We start from the raw sequence: 18,076 nt of genomic DNA on the forward strand, positions 1-18,076 counted from the left end.
CACACCCTGTCCTGTCAAATGGGATAGTATCACAGTCATGCACTGAATCTCATGGAGGTAATATACTATACAAAATGAGTCCACTGCCAGCTAGTTAATTTGCCCGTTTGTGGGAGCTGCAGATTAATCATGACTCCTCCTTATTGTGGGGAGTTAGATGAAGGAAATATTAATTGAACAGTCAGGACATAAGGGTTAAGACAACCTGTTGTCACCAAGTTACATCTAAGCCACATCTAAGCTCTCTCACCCCACAGGGGTACACAGGGCTGCTTCAGGCCCTGGACTAAGTAGTGAGACCAGGGGGAGGAGATGGGGCTGGTCTTGGAGGCACGAGAGTCAGCCAAAGTTCAGTTAGCTTGGAAGCTAATGTAGATGGGGGAATGCAAGAGGGGACTGGAGCGGTCCTACTGATATGGGCTAGAGATTTATGTTAAAAAAGAAAGAAAGAGGGAAAGGAAAGAAGGATGGTCATAGGTGGGCCATGGGGGCGGGGGACAAAGAGGAAGGCAGGAAGGGTGGGAGAGGGGAGGGGGAGGGGAGAGAGAGAGTGGGAAAAGAGAAAGAAAAAGGGGGCGCCTGGGTGGCTCAGTGGGTTAGGCCACTGCCTTCGGCTCAGGTCATGATGTCAGGGTCCTGGAATCGAGTCCCACATCGGGCTCTCTGCTCAGTAGGGAGCCTGCTTCCTCCTCTCTCTCTCTCTCTGCCTGCCTCTCTGCCTACTTGTGATCTCTCTCTGTCAAATAAATAAATAAAATCTTTAAAAAAGAGAGAGAGAGAGAAAGAAAAAGGAAATATTTACTGACTAATACTTCCATGACTGGAAAATTTGTGCAATATATTGAGGAAACCATATACTTACATGGTTCCAACTAGAATAAGAAAGTTTATAAAGATAGAGAACTGTAACTTCTAGATGCTACTGTACTTATAAAGGTGGTAGAGTTACAATGTAAATCCTCCAACAAAGAATGGAAATTGTTCCTTGCAATTAAGTTAGGGGATGACGGACTCTTGGGAAGTCAGATAAGAGTGCCACCTGGTAAAGCGTAATACCAACAATGTGATCCAAAACCCGTTTTCCTAAATTTGTCTCGGGATTTCTCTAGCCTGGCACTGTCCAACATGACAGCTACTGGCCACATGTTGCTGTTTAAATTTAAATTACAAGTCAAGTAAAGGGAGCACCTGGGGTCCTCAGTCAGCTAAGCATCTGATTCTTAACTCTGGTCTTGATCTCAGGGTGGTAAATTCAAGTCCCACTCCCAGTGTGGAGCCTGTGTAAAAAAAAAATAAAAATAAAACAAATTACAATGAAAATTACATCCCCAATCACACAACCCACATTTCAAAAGCTTAACAGTCACATGTGGCAAGTGGCTACTCTACTGACTTACATACCCCTAGTTAATACCACCCCTAGTGAATTAACTACTCTAGTTAATACTATGGGGGTGAATGCGCCACCCCAAATGCTACCAATAACAATAACACAGGTTTCTCTGAGAGATGACACAAAGAAACCTTTCATTTCACTTGAAAGCCAAATCCTGCAGGAGATGATCAGTGTGAATGAAAGCACAAAGCATTAGTGGAGAAGTGATTTCCTCCATCAGTGTTTGGGACCATTTCAAATTGGTAGAGAAGGATACAGGAGAGTACTTTCTGGAATGCTTCAGGACCTGGATCAGCACTGTCAAAAATATATACTTTTCAACATGGTTTACCTTGATGGTGGGAATATTCTTGTTTTAATGATTTATTTATTTATTTGAGAGAGAGTGTGAGTGGCAGGGGCAAGGGAGAGGGAGAGAGACCCTCAAGCAGACTCCACGCTGAGTGAGGAGCCCAACTCAGGGCTTGATCTCACAACCCTGAGATCACGACCTGAGCTGAAATCAAGACTCGGACACTTAGTGACTGCGCCCCTCAGATGTCCCTATTATTGTTGATCTTATCCTTTTGGGGGAAGTATTGTAATAACTGTTGAAGTTAACAAGATCCCTTCTTGTAAAAATGCTCAGGATGTTCACTGCAAGACTGCCTCACCCTGGAAAAGGGAGGTGAGGGTTATGAGAAGGATGAATATGTTTAGATTGGAGCATGCAGTTCTGAGTAAAAAAGCAAATGTGACCTTGCACCTACCCACAACTGGTTACCACAGATATTTGTGTTCTTAGTTTTAGAACAAATGCTAAGCACCCAAGAGCCTAGAATACAAAGGTGCCCAATACAGATTTGTTAATTGAAGAAAACACAAAATTTGCTTCACTAAGCAAATAAATTGTGCTTGCAATGACAGCCTTAGGAGTAAATGTGTTCATGAGAATTAAGTGCCTGCTTCTGACTGGCAACCTGGGGAGAGAGAGACCAGTGAGAAGCAATGAGAGGAATGGGGGAAACACAGCACATGGGCCAAGTTTGGTCACAGGCCAGGACTATGGTGTTTGGAGTAGTAAACCCTCCTGCTGGTGTCATTGATGCTGCCTGGCATTACCCTGAAGCCAGCTCGCCTGTCCAAGAGGAGTCACCATCATATGCATTGCCAGATGTGCCCACCCTGAAGGAGAGCCTGTAGACTATGGTGATACCTCAGCAACAAAATTTGAGAAAGGAAAGGAAGGAATGCACTGCTTTGCTTTGTGTCCATTCCCTCCCCTGAAATAATCCTTTGCTTAGGCTCCTCATAGGACTTGCTTTGTTTTATCTACGCAATGAGTGAAGGGGAGGCAGAGATAAGCTTTCTCTATGGCTGAACAATTTAAGCCCCTCCCCCCCATCATGATCCCAGGTTCAATCTAGGACCTGAGCCTCTATAAGATGCCTCAAGAGGCCAACACATAGTGTCTTGGTTGAAACCAAAAGCAATAACCATTGGGAAACCCTGGCTTCCCCATGTAGTGCACAAACCTTGTGGGACCGGGATCTTGGGGAGGGGGTGCATAGAAAGACTTCCTGACACAACTCTCAGAAAGTGGCATGTACTAACCGAGTCTTTGACTGAAGCTCATGATCCTCAGGTGAGGGACTCCCTCTCACATCCTTCCAGTCAATCAAGCACCATTAGAAGAGAGGGCAAAATAAATTGGAAAGATTTGAAATGTCAAATGTTACGAGGAAGAGGGAAAGAGAGAGAGGAGAAGTTGGTTACGACTAGAATTAAAAACTCAGAAAACAGATTGAGTTAAACATTATGAGGCACTTGGGTGGCTCAGTTGGTTAAGCATTGGACTCTTGGGTTTGGCTCAGGTCATAATCTCTAGGTCCTGGTACTGAACCCAGTGTCAGAAGATCATCGAGGCCAGCATCAGGAAACGAGCCATGCCTTGGTCTCCACGTACAGCAGGGTGTCTGCTTCCCTTCTCCCTCTCTCTCTGCCCCTCCCCTGGCACTCTCTCTCTCTCAAATAAATAAAATCTTTAAAAAGCATATACAAAATAAAATTAAAATAAGCTAAATTTAAATAAAATCCCATGGCAGTTGGATGAGAAATTGATGGTTGAATTTTAGAAGTAAAACTGATATTTATTTTGTCTATCCTCTATAGTGCATTTCACGTGGCCTAGGCTCTTAACCAGTACCTACACTGCTTACAGTTTCTTTACTAGGTGAACTGACCCAAATCTTCATACCAGAAGAGTTTGAACCCTTGGTGAATTAATCTAGAATTACGCTAATATTTTAAGTAACCTTTACTACCAGACATGGCAGAACAAGAAGTCATGCCAGGGGCTCCTCACATTCTACCCATAAATCTTCAGGCCTGTATTATATTGGGTGCTACTCAGGTGTCACTTTTTTGCAATAAGCAGAAGACCACTCAAGCTGGCCAGGCTTCACCACACTGCTCTGCCCAGGATGAAAGAATCTTTGCCACTTGATACCAGGTGGCAAAGCTAGAGAGTATGCACATTCTTTGAGGCTCTATTGCTTGCAAACCTACTTGTCAAAACCCCTTTCTCTTCTAGACAAGGGTCAGTTGGTTGCAAGGAACAGACACTATCTTGGTTAATATAAATGAAGGTGGGTTTATTATAAAAGAATTGGCAGCTACCCCAGCTCCCAAAGAAGACTACTGAAACAATTTATTGAGTCTGGAGCCCTTCCTGAATTACCAAGAGGGAGGAGCCATTAAAGGATAATATAGCTTATTTATTCTTTCAATAGCTTCCCAGGCAGAGCAGGAAAGAAACCAGACCTCTTTTCTGAACAATAATGGGGCCCACTAACTCTGGGAAAAAGGCGAGATGTCCTTCTAATTGAGGAAATATATCCTTTTTCAATATGAGTCTAGATTGTACTCTCTAAAAATTAATGTCTGTTCCTGGGAGCAGTAGATGAGCTAATATAACAATTCTATTAATCAAATGAACTGACATGATTGCTGCTCACACATATAGGAATATGGAAAAGGAAATCTGGCCAGGAAGACCTAAATCCACAACTACTACAGACTCAGGAGTTCTTCCCTCCCCCGCACCACCTCCTCCCCTATACACACAGTTCTGCAAGACTTGGGTGACAACATGCTTCATTTTGAACTAGCTTAATGTCCTTGAGGCTCACCTCAGATTGGCACAGTGAGACTAGGAATGTTGGGCTGGGGTAAGGATGGTGAATTTGGAGAGAGAGAGAAGACCCAAGAAGTGAGATCCCTTCCTATGACTGGTCTGGAAACTGGTGGGGTTTCAAATGGGACAAATTTTAAAAGGAGGCCCGAGAAGAAAAAGTTGTCCAGCTAAAATCCAAAGAGTCTGAAGGATCTGGATCTGTACATAGCATCCTTTTGAGAACTAAAGAAAAAGTCTCAAAAAAAAAAAAAAGTTAGGAGCACTATATCCTTCCCTTCTTTGACACTGACTCTCCCTCCTGAAATTGCTTCAACTCTTTGGTGAAGAAACCTGCACATAATCACTTAGGCTGCTGGTAATTTGGGAGAGACAAGAGGAAGAGACCTGTGAGGGGAAGGAAGATCTGCCCCAAACACCTCTTCCTTTGAGGTCGTGGAGAGAGACCTAAGTGAGCTGTAACAAGGAGCTCCTGGTGGTGACACGCTACCTGAGGGCAGGGGGACATAACTGTGATGATAGGATAGCCTGGCAAAGATGACAAATTTGAGGAGCAATATGATCGAAGCTTTGGCGTCTTTGTGTCAATTACAGGACCCTGCCTTCTAAAAGAGGAAGTGAAGGACGCTCACATCCCAAGTGACCAATATCATCAGGTTAGTTAGTTCTAAACCTCGGTTTCAAGCCCAAAGTTCTACACACTCTGATCTACTTCTATTCTCTCTCTCTCTCTCTCTCTTTCTCTCAGGGCTCCTATACTCCCTTGGGCTGCTTTCATTCCTCCAAATGAATCTGGGTGTCACGCACAATCCCTCAGTTTTCGCTAAGAACACTGACAACTTCCTGTTTCAAGAGATCGAACTCTAAAGTTTCAGAGGGTTGGTCATGGGAAATGTCACACCAACATCACAAACTCTACCCCACACACTCTGACTCTCTTTCTTCCTTTTCTCTCCAGACTAAGCAAATGCTTTTCCTTGCTCCAGCCAATGTTTTGTCCATACTCAGATTCCTCGGCTTCTCAGCTTCTACCCCAAGTGAGCCCATCATGAAAGTTCTTCCAGAAAACTAACAGTGCTGTCTCATCAGCAAGTCCAGCAAGTACAATTCCTTCCATATCATCAACCTAGGGAGAAGTGACTATCTCACTGACTATAAGATCTAAAAAAAAGCCTGTGGGACTACAATAAGAAGGTCAGAGAGCCCATCTTCTGCCTCTGATTCTCAAAGGTCTCCTGATCGTTTATCTCTCCCCACATCTGTGTGCTTGCTCCATACTCTTTTCCCAAAGCTGAGTCTCTGTGCCTACTTATCAGCAAGGAACAGGGCCATAAAATGGCTCTCCCAATCCAGCTTAAGCACCTACTATCGAATGATTAAAGTCACTGTGTCTTAGGAGAATTTCCTGAAAGATAAAGAGAGTGAGCACCTAACTGACAGCTTTGGGTCAGGCCCAGTTAGCTATTGCCCAGGAGTGAGGGAATGAGATGAATACAGTAAATATGGCCAAGTTTTTTTTTTTTTTAAGATTTTATTTATTTATTCATTTGAAAGAGAGCAAGCGAGCATGAGTGGGGGTGGGGGCAGGGGCAAAGGTAGAGGGAGAAGCAGACTCTCTAGTGAGCAAGAAGCCCAATGTGGGGCTCCATCTGAGGACCCCAGGATCACGACCTGAGCCAAAGGCAGGTGATTAAACAACTGAGCCACCCAGGTGCCCAGTATGGCCAATTCTTAATATGACCTGTAGACAAGACAGGCACAGAAGCTTATCTAACACAACTAGCTAGTCCACTTATCGTTGGTGGTAGTTGTAGAGTTTAAAGGCTCCAATAAATAATACCCACCCCATTCTCTGTCTGAGTTCTTAATCAATTGAGAAATAATGCAAAGGAATAAAGTAAGTGAGAGGTCAAAATAGCAACACTACTGATAAGTTGATATTGATAGATGTGGCTTTATCATTTAGTAATTGGACTTCTTGATCCTGAACCCCAGGATTAGGAAAACTAGCCCACCCATTCATAGATTGTACAAGAAAACTGTAGCTCGGGGCGCCTGGGTGGCTCAGTCGTTAGGCATCTACCTTCGGCTCCGGCCATGATCCCAGGGTCCTGGGATCTAGTCCCACATCAGACTCCCTGCTTGGCGGGAGGCCTGCTTCTCCCTCTCCTATTCCCTCTCCTTGTGTTCTCTCTCTCGCTGTGTCTCTCTCTGTCAAATAAATAAATAAAATTTAAAAAAAAAAAAAAAGAAAGAAAACTGTAGCTCTCCTTACTCCCCACCCACTCCATCCTCTACCCCATCCAGGGAAGACCCCTTTTAAATCTTACTTCATGGAGGAGGAGAATAGAATGTGTATATCCAGGGGGAGTCTGGCTAAGAAGAGCCAGAGGAGCTGTGTTGAGCATACCCAACTCATTCTTTTCAAATTTATCAGAGAAATGACCCCAGGAGGGTCAAATTAAAAATCAAATCTGAATCTGATCAAATCTCTGGATCTAACTACTAATTCACCAGCAATATATGAGACAAAGAAACATTTTTCAGTATATCTAAACAATCTAGGCCTACTGTGGGACCTCCTGCAGGATAAATAACTCAGGTTCCTCAGCTAATAAATTTTAAAGAAAAATAAAGGTGGAAGGTAAATGTATAGATAAAAAGAGATCTATAAAACTTATAAACTAATATTAATGATTGTATCTTATTTGGACTCTGATTCCAAAAATAGGCTAAAAAAATTATGACATAATCTGGGAAATTTGCAGGCTAATTGAATTTTTAAATGCTAACTGAACATTAAATAATATTAAGGAAAAAAGTTTGAGTGTCATACTGGCTTTGTGCTTTTTTTTTTTTTTTTTTAAGTGTTTTGAATTCCCATGCAGTTGCAGGTACTGGAGTCAAAACCTGGTAGAGTTGAACTGGAGTGTTCGTGGCTACTGATCTCAGTAGATAAACTGATAAAGTCAACAGAATATGTTTGGCATACAAAAAAGTAAACTACAACTTTATAATTTGCTCACACTATGATCTCTCATTTTGAGAAGCTGCCTCTTAATGGTTTCCTAAATTTAGTATCCTTTGAAGGAGTCATTCCAGTCAGCTCTGAAATCTGGCCTTTTTTTTTAATCTCTTTCTAGATTTATTTAAGATCTAATCACTGTTTCTGAGCTAATAAAAGTTCAGACATCTTACTCTGTTCTTATACCTTCTTTAAGAGTGATGAGACCTAGATGCATCTCCTTTTCCCATCTTTATTCACCCATCCTGGTCTTCTTAACATGGGGTGAGAGGAGGTTAGTATTTCCATGGTTCCCTTTCTTGGGTAGGGTAATTTCAAAATGGCATTATTTTGGATCAGGTTTGGAGCAGTCTGACCAATAATACAACTGGTAAACAATTGTTCTGCATGCCCCATGTCTAAAAGGCTCATATTAAGAAGGACTCTTTCCTCCAGGAATGAAGCAGAAAGGTTTCAGCTACTCCTGTTTATTAGGACACTGCAGCCCACCAGCATCTCTGTGTGGTCCCTACGTGGCCCACGCACAAATGCTAAGTCTAACAGCTGTGTGTTTCAAGGATAAACGGCAGCCATTACACCCAAGGCTCTCATTTTTACTGTGGCTGTGCCTTTTCTCAGAGCAGTGTGGCCAGCAAGTATTTGCTAGATTCTGTGTAGCAGGCACCTGCTGAGGCCAGTGTCAGCTAAGCCATCCCTCCCTGCCCCAGCCCTCGGACCCTGGCCCAGGGTGGTATCTGTCTCAATCCTGCTGTTATAAATGTTGAGGCCACCTACTTGCGCGGAGCAGACAAGTTTGGCTGAAGGCAGGAATGGCCTGCCCCTGCATCCTAAAGCCAGCCCACCACCCTGCCTCTGTCAAAACAGATCCTCACCTTTGGATAAAGTCCTGAGAGGCGTGAGGACCCACCAAGGGGAAGACCCCATATATCTGGCACCAAAAACCTAAAGTTGCCCATCCAATTACAACTGATAAAAACCAACTGCCTCCATAAACAAGCCAGCCCCATGGCTCCACACAAGCAACCACAAGCCACATGGTCACGAACGCATGCTTACTAAAGTCCCTACCTCAAGCTGTGGATTCTGACCTTACCAGAAGCCTCTTCACATGTTAGTTAGATCCCCAAATTCTATTCCCTGTTTATTTAATAAGGCTTCCAATCCAGTGAAATTAGGTCTTGAAGTTCTGTGGATCTTTAGTAAATAGCCCCCCACTTTTCCTCTCCCCAGCTCAAAACCAATTAAAAGGTAGAGGTCAACATATCACCTTTTTTTAATTGATAAAGCTAATACTGGAGAAGGTGATGTATATAATTGGATGAACTTTGTGATAGCCCCGGAAATAAAGAGAGGCTTACCTACCCAGTTACAGATTATCCTGGAAAACTAAAGTTTCCCCGACGGGGCAAGTCCTTTGAAAACGTCCTACAGAACACGTGCTTCCGTAGGCAGACACGGAGGAGCTGAACCAGTGTGCTCACTTAGTTCTTCTCAAATTTTCTGATAAGTTACTGACTTCTTTTCTAGGGAGAGAAGCCAAGAGTGTTACTCCAGAGGAGCTCCCTCCATATGAAACAAAACCCTGAGAGGGAGGGCAAACCACTTTTCTCCAATAATAGTATTGAAAAGAAAACCACTGGCACACACCACGTGCCTGAAGGCCTCCATCCCGTCCACCTGCTCCTTCCACACTATGATCAGTGCTTGTACACTGGGGAGCACCCTCTGCTCAGCCTCTAGTTCGCCTTTCCTGCTGGCTGACCAGCTGAGAATGTTCTATATCTTGACAGAAACACAGGTTACATTAAATGTGTGCATTTGTCAAAACACATTGAACTATACACAAAAGATCACTGTTCATGCGTGGATCATGTTCAGTGACCACTGTGTTGATGTTTACACAATCCTATGGATTTGCCGAAACCTATATAATTGTATACCACAAAGAATAAATATTACTGTGAGTTAGAAGGGGAAAATTAATACCCCAAGTAGTGGGGGGAATGCAAAATAAAATATAAACTATAGCAAATGATCCTACCTCTTTAACAAATAAATAACGTAACTACAATGAACAAAGTGAGTAGGAAACCAAAATGACTTTGGAAAACTATATTTTGAACAGAAACTAGAAGACAGAATACAAAAGTACAGTCCATAAATTATTTTGTATTTCTTTTTATTTTATTTCTTTTTTTTTTTTTTTTTTTTTTGAGAGAGAGAGAGCACAAGCACAGGGATGGGGTGAAGAAGAAGGGGGACAGAGGGAGGGGAAGAAGCAGACTCCCCACTGAGCAGGGAGCCCAACCAGGACCGGATGATCACACCAGACTCAATCCCAGGATCCTGGGATCATGACCTGAGCCGAAGGGAGATGCTCAACCAATGAACCATTTATTTCAAAGATGTGTTCCTCATAATGATACTGATTACCGTTCTGAAATGATGTGTATATTATGCTTGATCAACTATGTATAATAATGTAGATAATGAGAGTCTGTTTAATATATTACAAACAAGGAAAACGAGAAGGGTGTTCTCTAACACTGTGGTGTTAAGATTGGAAAAGGAAAAAAAAAAAGAAAAGAAAACCACAGAACCAAAATGGAGTCACTTAAGCCAAGCCACCAAACCAGGTCTTCATATAACCTAATTGTGTTAACCAGCATGCAACGCAAAGTTACTCAAGTAAGAGGGCTGAAAGCTATCAGCAGAAAGGAGGAGGGGAACAGAAAAAAGCAGTTCTGTTTTGTTTTACAGAACCTACACTTCCAGCCAAGGAGATGCCCAACTAGGTGTTCACCTGATAGCCCGTAGAAGCTAGTGTGTTTCACCTGGTTTCTCCTTACTGAGCCAGTCTAAGCAGGACCGGAGCTGAGGACCTGCACAGAAGCCCCCTGAATTGTCCTGAAGTTACCTTTAGTTCATTATAATACTAAGATCTCCTTCTACGGCAGTTTTCTGCTATTTTTTAAACATACGATGTAGGCACTAGCATGTGGACATGTTAGGCCTACCCAGTTGAACCAGAAGTGCCTAAGCTCCCTGCCCTGCCCACTAATACACTAAATCTGTGCTAACCCCACAGAGAGACAGTGCTTTGAAAGCTATTTCCCTGTCTCCTTACTTGTACCACGGAATAAAAAGTTCACTGCCTACAAATTTCCTTGCCTTGTGTTCAATTTGATGCACCCCAAGTGACAACCAAACCCTTGGAGTTCAGTTACAGTTGCAACTTCCATCTCCCATAGAAATGTAATCTTAACCAGTCAGAAATGCTCTGGTCTCCAAAGAAAGATGAGCTAATCTGCTGGATAAGACCCCCTGCCACTGCCCCCAAGGGAGGGGAAATTGACTCTGCCTGAAAGAAACCCTTCTTTTCTTTCTGCTAAAAATATCTTGCCACATCCTCCTTCCCATAAAAATCTTGTATTTTTGGGGACGCCTGGGTGGCGCAGTTGGTTAAATGACTGCCTCCGGCTCAGGGCGTGATCCTGGAGTCCAGGGATCGAGTCCCACATCAGGCTCCCAGCTCCATGAGGAGTCTGCTTCTCCCTCTGACCTTCTCCTCGCTCATGCTCTCTCTCACTGTCTCTCTCTCTCAAATAAATAAAATAAAATCTTAAAAAAAAAAAAAAAATCTTGTATTTTTGTACCACTTCTCAGAGCATCTCTCCACTTGCTGGATGGGGTGCTGTGAGATTCATGAATCGTTTAATAAAGACAATGAGACCTTCAGATTCACTCAACAGAACTTTGGTTCTTTAATAGCTATCAAGATTAATCATCCTAGACAACACTAGGACACCTTTTGTTCCCTTTCTGTTGTGTGTCATGAAAAATATAAAATGATCAGTTTCCAATATAGTGGAATTATTACTACAGTCCCCTAGGGGAAATGCTCCTGACTTGGGTAATAAAAGAATCTTGGTGTCAGGAAGCCAACATCTTGAGAATGGTTATTAAAGTATAATTATGAGTAAGGACACTCCCATCTTCCAAAGGACATCTGTGTCTTTTGCAGAGCTTCTTGCAAATCAGGCATTTTTGTTGTTACAAAAAGCTGTAATGGATATCCTCCATTAGGGCCCTTCTGTCAAAAAGCCCATAGTCTAGTGAAGAGACTAATATTGTCATAACAATAGTTATGAAATTTCATTACAATAGTTATGAAAACAATTACTTAATTATCATCATGGTAAATGTTAGGAAATGCTGGGACAGGGCATATCATGTAAAGATCTAACCACGTGAGGTTGAGGGTGAATCACAAAAGGCTAAGGAAGTCACAAAGGAAGTGACTTTTTTTTTTTTTTTTTTTCTTTACATTTAAGCTGAGACTTGAAGGATGAGTAGGAGGTGGTCAGGCAACAGGATAGAGGTAGGTACAGGAGGCAGAGGGGTCAGAATAGGTGAGGGTTTCGGGGCGGGGTGTGCACCACCAGCTCCCCACACATACTAATGCATACTGTAAGAGAGGTGGGCCCCTTCAAGAGTTAGTCACCAGCAACCCTGTCTGCCTGATCCTTAGAATGGGGCAGGGAAGGTGTTGAGGGTGGCAGGGACTGGATAGCCAAGGACTCTATGTGCAACTGGGAAGCGTTTTGACTTTATTTTATCCTCTACACGATAGAAGGCTACTAGAGAGTTTTCAGGAAGGATTTTCGGAAGCTCTAGCTTGTGGCAGTGTGGAGGGTGGTCTGGAGAGGGGTAAGACCGAAGACAGGAAAACCAGGTTGGGGACAGAACAAGCTGTGTGACCTTTGGCAAGTTACACAGCCTGGCTGAGCACCAGTTTTTGGATCTGAAAATGGGAATGATGATTCCTATTTTATAGAGCACTGTCATTACGGCTGACAAAGTGTTACAGATATTAAATGCTCAGTAAATATTCACATTTATTATTTGCCTAAATTCTTCATTCTTCCTTTCACATCTACTTTGCCACAAAATCCTATTCATCCTCCCTCCTAAATACCCCTAAATCTGTTTTCTCCTCCCTAACGCCTTCTTTACTTAACTCTCATAAATTCTAATTTGGTTGCCTATCTGGGTTCCTGTATGCAATCTCCCTCCCCTAAGCCACCCCACACCCCACAACTTGGCTACTAACAAATTAAATAGAAACCTGAATTTCACCTGCCTACTTGAAAACCCTCCTGATTCTTCAAGCATTAAACAGCCATTACCAAATCCCTAAGTATGGGCTATAAGGTTCTTAACGATCCCCCACTCCAGCTGTCTATCTGTTATCCCTACTCCTTACCACCCTCCCAGCCCATCCCCACCCTGTTCCTTCTACTGTAGACATTTGGGGTACAAAATGATCCCTCAACACCCATGCTCCTTCCCACCCCACATCTTGATTCACACTTTTGCTTCTACTCCGGGAACCTTCCTCCACTAGTGCCTCACAAACAAAAACCCGGATCATACTTTGAGACCCTGGGTCAATGTCACCTCTTTCTTCCTTTATGTTCACCAACTCCCCGGATCCTAAATTTCTTCCTTCCCTGGATTTCTATAGCATTGGGTACATCCTTATAGTCCTTATCACATGTATTATATTTTGTTTATGTTAATGTTTCACCTCCAAGATTATGGATTTCGAAAGAACAGCAACCTTCTTTAACCACCCTTGTATCTTCCCTCAGAGCCTAGCACAAACTCTATCAGGTACTAGGCCTGCTGAACAACTGAATGGATGAATGAATCAAATGTAAAAAGTCACACTGCATTTAATCAGCCTGGTGATTAAGAGGACTTGGACTCTAAGTGGCCAGTTAGTTTAGGAGATCTGCTTAGGCCTTGGTAGCCTGGTTCCTCCCTGCCTCCAGGGAATGTGGTCAGAGGTCCCCACATCCTCTCTTTCCTCACCGGCTCGCACCTGGACCCCACCTTGGGACCCAACCGGCAGACCTGTCCTTGTGTGGAGCTGCAGTGCCATCTACTGGTGACTGGAAGACCTGCAGATCAGGCTGAAGGAGGAAGGGAAGGCGGAATTAAGGGCCCCTCTGGCTTTATCTGGCCATAGAATCTGTTATTGGACCCCACACTGGACAGTTTTCCCCATCTATATGGAGGCCTTATTTGTATTTCCTTTGACTAAAGACCTTCAGCCATATCTCAGAGGTCAGAACTATTTCTTCAAACCTCTCAAAGCCAGGACCCCCAACTCACACAGTCCCCTCAGAAGTTAGAGACCCTAACTCCATGAACCAAACATCCTCCTTGGTTCTCTCAGGGAGTACAACCTCTCACTTAGGACCTGTTGACCATACTCGAGAATTTGTGACAGTAGCCTCTCCTTTAGGTTTTGGTAACCAGATGGCTCCATCAGTAAGCAGCGCTACTGACAGATGCCTTAGTGATGAGGTACATTTCCTCAGGTCCTCAATGACCAGACCCCACCCTCAGCAGTGTCAGTGACTGGGGACCCTCACTCAGACCTGTGATGACCTCCCAGGTGAACCCCCTCAGTGACCAGGACCCTCACCTAGACCCTCACTCAGTTACCCAAGCTTTTCCCTCCATTCCTCTAGCCCTGCACTCAGTCTCTCAGTGAGCCAGTTCTCACTCAGGTCTCTGTGACAGGGCTTCTACCTCAGGGTCTCTTCAGGGATGGCACTGCTGAAGTAGAACCACCAAAACTGAAAAAAAGTTTTTAAAACAAATTTGGTATTTGCAGAAAAACATCAATGAAACTAACCATCACAGGATAAACCTGAATTGTATTACTGAACTAAACTTATTCTATGATTTAATTGTTTTACTTTGAATGACATATGAAGATCAGCCAGAACCTTTAACATGTTTAGACCTTTCAAAGTTTTGATTCAGCCCCTTTCCCCCAGGGACCTGGTGCCCATCACTTAGGGCTCAGAGATCGAGGGGACTTCATTAAGGTTTAGTGAGCATAACAAGAGTTAGGCTGTCCCTCCAGATTGCCCATCTCCTTTCTGCTTCCCTCTGGTCCCTGAAGAAGCTGCCAAAGCCCCTTGCCTCCTGCTTTGTCCCTGGGCCCCATGTCCAGACAAGGGCCACAGCTGGGCCCAGGTCTCATGAGGAAGTGTGAGCCTGCTGGGCTAATTGGTAAATCCCATGGACAATCTCCCAAAAGGCCAGCTTTGGCCACCTCTGCCCCAGCCCACATGCATCAGAAGTGATTAGCAATAACCCTCCTTGAGACATTGCTGCCAAACAGAAATCCACGTGAACAGTATAACCGATAAACAAACCAACTTCTACTTTTACCCCAGGTCCCCTGGGAACATAGTACAGGGTCCAAAGTAAATATGATCATGGAAGAAACTGGTGGGATGGATGTAGGAAATTGTGACTCACCATCCCCATTCCCATTCCCAGCCCTCCCAGAACCTTTTGTTCCCTCTATTTTGGCCCAAGCAGGTTCCCCTGCACTTGACCAGACTGCTCATGGAGTCCCCTTAAGCATTAACCACTGCTCTAGGTTGCCAACTGTCCAAAGGCTTGTTTTCTCCTTTCATAAGCAGATCCTTCAGCATTAAGACTTCTTTTCAAAAACAAAACCATCCCCTGCTTATGAAAATTACTGTGGGTCAATCATTCAATTCAATTCATTCATTCATTCATTCATTCCTATCACATGACTTTATTAAACTCTATGTGCGGGGGGCCTGTGCTAGATGCTGGGGATACAGCAGTGAATAAAACAGTCAGAATACCTATCCTTGTGGAATTTACCTCCAAATGGGAGACAGAGATGTTAAATAAACTACATAGTTACTTATTTAATGAAGAGTATGATATAAGCTGCAAAGGAGTAGGCCTAGCATTATACATGGGCCAGGGCTACATGCTCTGGGTGATTAAAAAGAAGTAGATTAGACATATGTGTACTGTCAAGGAGTCAAAATTGAGGTGGAGAGCCAACCTGGAGCTCCTGCTAGGAGAAGGAGAAGGTTGCAGAAGTCCTACACTCTAAAAAAAAAAGTCCTTGAGAATATCTCAAGGACTCCTGATGACTGAAAAAGACAAAAAAATGGGTAAAGGAGCCCAGGAAACAGGGCCAACAAGTCAGGATGGCATGATAAACTAGTGCCAACAGGCCAAACATGAAAGCAAACGAAGTTTAGAAAATGTAGCACCAGAGAGCTGCCGGTAGTACCAGCTGGGTAGGGAGGGAGGCATAAAGGGAAGGCAGGGTTTCTTAGAGACGGGGTAGGAGGTATGCAGGCTTCCCTCGCCTGTTCAATCAGTCTGCACGGATAAATGTCAGGCATTGTGCTGGGCACTAGGGATAAAACAACTAACGGAAAAGTTTAATGGGGGAAATACACAATTCAACGCAATAATCGCTATAAAATATATGCAGGAGGCCCGGTGGTGACTTATCCTTGTAATAATGTCACCCTCACTAATTCAGAAGAAAAAGGGGTGGTGTCACAGCCAGGATGCAGGAATTGCTTCTCCAAAGCCTGTGCCACACACACACACAGTAGCCAGGGGTGGGCAGACTGCTAACATGCCAGAAGTCGTGCCAATTTCAAGTCATCGTATTGCATTGAGATGTAACAGTTATTTTTACCACCGGCTTTCATTTCCTGCAAAAATCCTGTCCAGGTTTAGATAAAATTGGGTTTAACCTTTGAGAGCGTGTATGAACATGGATGCCATCCATCACACGTGGTGGGAGGAGAAAAGATTGAGAATGGCTGATGCACATGGCTGAGAATGAGTCTAGTTCCTTAGACCAGGGAGACAGCTGAGTGGGAGGCCGGCGGAAAGGAGCAGCAAAGGATGAATCAGGGTTTCGTGTCCTGGAGACCTCTCCCGTGTGAAGGAATGGAGGGCCCCAGACCTCGCAGGTCTGGAGCAGGGAGGAGAGGAAGCAGCCCAAGGGCCTGGAAAGCCTCGTGGCAGAGCAGCGGCTCCTGACTATGGGACACGCATGCTGCCCTTGGACATCTGACTGGTAGTGAACTATTTCTGTTTTCTATTTCCTCTTGCTCTCTCTTCTTCATAAAAACTCTCAGAATGCTGGCTATATTTGTACTTTCTCCCATGAATATGTATTGCCTGCATAATTTTAAAAAGATATTTATTAAAAGTCATATAAAGAAAAGACTCTAAAATGATATTGCTAGTTGAGCTCTACTTGGAGGAATTAAAGCAAGTTTGGCCCACCTTCCCAGAACAGTTGTTAAAAAAAAGATGAGCAGTTCAACCCCAGGAAAGAGTGGGGGGTTGGGGTGGGCAAGCAGCTGGTTTTTAGGTCTGAAAACCCCAGGTTGGGAGAAGGTGGGACAGGGGAGTCAGGGTCCTTAGCTAGCTCCCTACCCTCATGGCCAGAGCATTCTTCCAGAACACCCCTCTGCCAGACCTCCCCAAGCTTCCACGTGGTTTGTCCCCATGAAGAAAAGCTGTTTCCATAACAGATGGATGATGGTGGCTGGAGAGACACTAAGGGGGACCATCCAGCTCCAGGCTGCAAAAGCCTTGCAAATTCGGAGGGGAGCCAGGAGAGTCTAGCAAGCAGAAAAGTCCATCTAAATGTGTGGCATCTCTTCCCTCCATCTTGGTCAGTCCATATCTGTGAGAACGAGCCCACAGTCCACCTCCCCTGTGGAATTTTCCCTGACTTCTTTGGCTACCATGAACCTCTTCTTCCTCTAATTATCAAGATTAAGCATCCCTCTGTCTTTTTTCTCTTTTGGAAACTATATGCTATATACTCTGTTTATTCACTGGGGTCTCTGTGTATTCTTTTAAAATAAATTTATGGAAGTTCTTGTGGCAGTTGTCTGCAAATATTTCCCTGGTTTGTTTGCCTTTTTATTTGGGTTGCCTTTTCCTTTTTTTTTTTTTTTAACATGCAAAAGTTTAAAATACTTCTACAGTCCAGTCAGTTAACCTTCTCCTTGCTATCTGCTTCTGTTCCTTCTAAGATGGAAACCTACTTCCTTCCAGAGATGTGATAAATAGTTCAGTGTTTCCAAGGTTTTTAAAGCTCCTCAGTTCATCTGGGAAGTTTGTGGTATACAATGTGAAGAAAAGATACCGGTTATTTTTTTCTTTGTTGGTAGCTGGTTTCCCCAGACCATGCACAGACTTAATCTTTTCCTTTACCAGTAATTCCTGATTCCACCTTTATCATCTATTCCACCTTTATCATCTATTTCTTTTTTCCAAGCAAACTTTCCAGTTCCAAGCAACCATCATTTTGACACTTGACGGTACATTCGGTATTTCTCTCTGTTAACTACACTTTTAAGTAAAGAAATCACATATTTTCCTTCCAATTTTTCATTCAGCAAGTATTGGTTAGGTGTCGACAATGGTCCATGAACTTGCTGGGTGCTGGAAACCAAATGGAGGAGAAGACAGGCATGGTTTCTGCCATCATTGTTCTCATGATCAAATAAGCAATGATGATGAACTGTGGAAAGCGTTCAGCAGAAACCAGTGTATCTTAGAGGTGATGGAGGGAAGGCACAGAGAAGGC

At 43.7% G+C, this 18,076-nt stretch overlaps 1 long non-coding RNA gene across 1 annotated transcript in view; it reads right to left on the minus strand.

The window, feature by feature from the left end:
• Positions 1 to 730: 730 nt before the first annotated feature.
• Positions 731 to 18,076, minus strand: part of LOC122912669 — a 39,361-nt gene continuing 22,015 nt past the window's right edge. Inside the window, exon 3 of the long non-coding RNA XR_006385665.1 lies at positions 731 to 1,277. This is a non-coding gene — a long non-coding RNA (uncharacterized LOC122912669). The remainder of the gene's footprint in view (positions 1,278 to 18,076) is intronic.

The sequence above is a fragment of the Neovison vison genome, chromosome 7 (assembly GCF_020171115.1).
Source record: "Neovison vison isolate M4711 chromosome 7, ASM_NN_V1, whole genome shotgun sequence".
NCBI lineage: Eukaryota > Metazoa > Chordata > Mammalia > Carnivora > Mustelidae > Neogale > Neogale vison.